Raw genomic sequence first — 3087 nt, 5'->3', positions numbered from 1 at the left:
CAAGCTCATCTTGCCTTAGAGCAATAGGTAACAACTAGACTAATCACCTTAAATCCTAAACAAACTTACACATAATGCAGTGCACATCAAGATCAAAGACAACAAACAACTTCACACACATAAATCACATAACTCAACTCAAATTTAATCACTCATTCTCATATCAAGCGATACAAAATTCTTCAATTATATAATCACACATAAATTAATCAACCAAACTTTGCTAATTAGCAAACTAGCATTCTTTTTATTAATTCAGACCTTACACTTAATCACTTAAATAGCAAGTTAACCACTTAAGCCTAATTAAATGAACCTATTATCCTCAGCTAACACTTCATTAAACAGAACATGACTTAATCTAAACAAGTATATCAAACTCATATTTTTATCAAAATTAAACAGACCCATAATGACATACTAAACTACATTAGCATAAAAATATTAAGCAAACAAACATCTAACTGAAACAAAATTGCAAAAAAATTAAATAAATAAGAAGAAAGGTTACCTTGTGGAGTGCATCCTTTGAAGAGAATGGAATTAGAAGCCCCTTTTCTTCACACTTAACCACACAAGCACTTATAAAACTTTGAAAATCTTAAACGAAATCCAAAAACTTAAAGGTTTTTAAGTTGTAAGCTAGAAAACCCTAGGTATTTTGGATTTTCCCAACAAAATACTTTCTTTTCGTCTGAAAACTTGTTTGATAGAACCCCTAATTTTGACAAACCCTACACTGGGTCGATATGGGACAAATATATTCACAAAGCTTTCTCAAGCAACAAATGGTCCAGATTTGGCCAAATTAAAATGAACGGTCTAGATTCAATTATAGTACTCAAAGAAAACACATTTTCATCCTTAATCCGAGAGGTTCGCTGTGAAACAATGAAAATATTTCACATGCAAACAAAACTAATTAAAGATTTGCAGTGTATACTCGCAAAAATGGAGAAAAAGTAAAAGAAAACTTACATTTATGCTTCGTTCGTTTGAAAATTGGATGAAAGAGGAAGAGGCAATTAATGACTTTCCTCAAAATAGCGATACACCCCTGTACACTCTGAATTTTTGCCAAAAATGGCGAAAATTTCACAGAGAAGAGAGAAAATCACATGGCGGCGCTAAGGGTTTTGAGAAACCCTAGCGAACAAAGACCCAAATGCCCTTCTAGGGCCGGCTTTGCCTGATGGCATTGCCTTATATATTTTTTAGATTAGGCGGGGTCAGCCCTTAATGGGCTGGACTCAGTCCATAAAAAAAGAAAAGGGGCGGATTGTCTACTTGTTGCAACAAGTGTAGAACTTGTTGCAACAACTACAAATGTGACCTGAATTGGTCAAAATTTAAAATAAAGTTTGCAATTATAACCTTTGCAATAAAAACCAGAAATTCCCTTCATCAAACTATTTAGCCCTTGCTAAATATTGTTTTTTTTTTTGTTTTTTTTTTTTGCAAATACAGTCTCAATTTGGTATTAATTTTACCAATTAAAACTAAATTACGTTAATAGCCTTAATTAATTTGCCAATTGATTGAGCGTCACAATTAGGGTTGTTCGGGAGGCTAAAAATTGCAAAATGACCTCGACTTATCTTGAACCATGAGTTGGTTAATTAAGATGAGGTCATTTATGCTGGAATTCAGAAATTAAATCAAATTGTATTTTGTTAATACAATTTTGGTCAAAATAAAAATAAACAGACAAACAGGCAAAATTCAAAGTTTGAGGGGTAAAAATAGTATTTTTATTAATCACTTGAACTCCTTGGATAAATAAAATAAATTGCTTCTCTTATCTGGTTTTCTGAATTGATTAAATAAACAATTGTTTAAAATTATCATGCGGTTGATAAATTAAAAGTATTTCATAGAAAATGTTGTAAATTGAAAATAAAATCATTGAGTAATTAATAGAGCCTCGAGGGTTTCCCTGTTAATTTATAACAGTAAATAATAGCCCGGATAATTATGCAAAATTATCTAGGTTCTCTGTGAATGTGCAAAATTATTTTATTTGTTATCCAAGGACTTTGAGTAATCAAAATAAATTACGGGAGGTCAAAAATTAGGTGTCAACAATTGGTAGAGAATGGGATGGTCTACACTTTCTAGTCAATCAAATACTACCAGGAAGTAGAAAATCTAGAACTGAAATTCAAATATTTGCTAATAATCAACTATATCAACTACAATAAGGTTGAATAAAGAGGAGATCAACACTTGGCGTAAAAGGCTTGGACATGTTCCTTCTAATACCTTGCACAAGATGTTCCCTGGGGAAAGATCTCATATAGTTGAAATAATGAATGTACGTACTGTTTGCCTTAAACCTAGACAAACTAGATTGTCTTTTCCTATTAGTTCATCTGCTAGCACTAAGTCAGTTGAATTGATTCATATGGATTTGTGAGGACCTTATAAGGTTGCTACTTGAGATGGTTACAAATCATTCTTAACTGTTGTGGATGACTTTTCTAGAATGACATGAATATTTCTCCCCGAAAATCAAATATGATGTTATTGTTGTTCTCAGATAGCTTCTTATTTTTGTTAAGACTCAATTTGATACTTGTGTAAAAACTGTGAACAGACAATGGAACTAAATTCATAAACTCATTATGTGGCGGCTTATTTAACGGTTTAGGTATTGTACAGCAGACATCTTTTTATACACCTCAACAAAATGGCATAGCTGAAAGAAATCACAGATATATTCTAGAAATTACAAGAGCAGCAAGATTTTAGGCTAATTTTCCATTGAGGTTTTGGGGTCATAATGTTAAACCTACAACTTATCTGATAAATGGAATTCCATCTACTGTGATAGAGAACATATCTCGATATGAAAAGTTACATGGAAGGAAACCTTCACTCTCACACCTAAGAATTCTAGGATGTTTACGTCATGCAAAAATAGTTCAAGAAAATGACAAACTTAGGCCTAGAAACAAATAAGCAGTGCATATGGCATATTCTGAAACCCAAAAGGGTTATACACTCTATGATATTACTAATAAAGTATTTTTTTTCTTTTTCAGTAGGGATGTTTTCAGAGAAGATATATTCTCATTTAAATGGTTT

Source organism: Lycium barbarum, chromosome 10, assembly GCF_019175385.1.
Source record: "Lycium barbarum isolate Lr01 chromosome 10, ASM1917538v2, whole genome shotgun sequence".
NCBI lineage: Eukaryota > Viridiplantae > Streptophyta > Magnoliopsida > Solanales > Solanaceae > Lycium > Lycium barbarum.
This window is presented reverse-complemented; position numbering follows the sequence as displayed.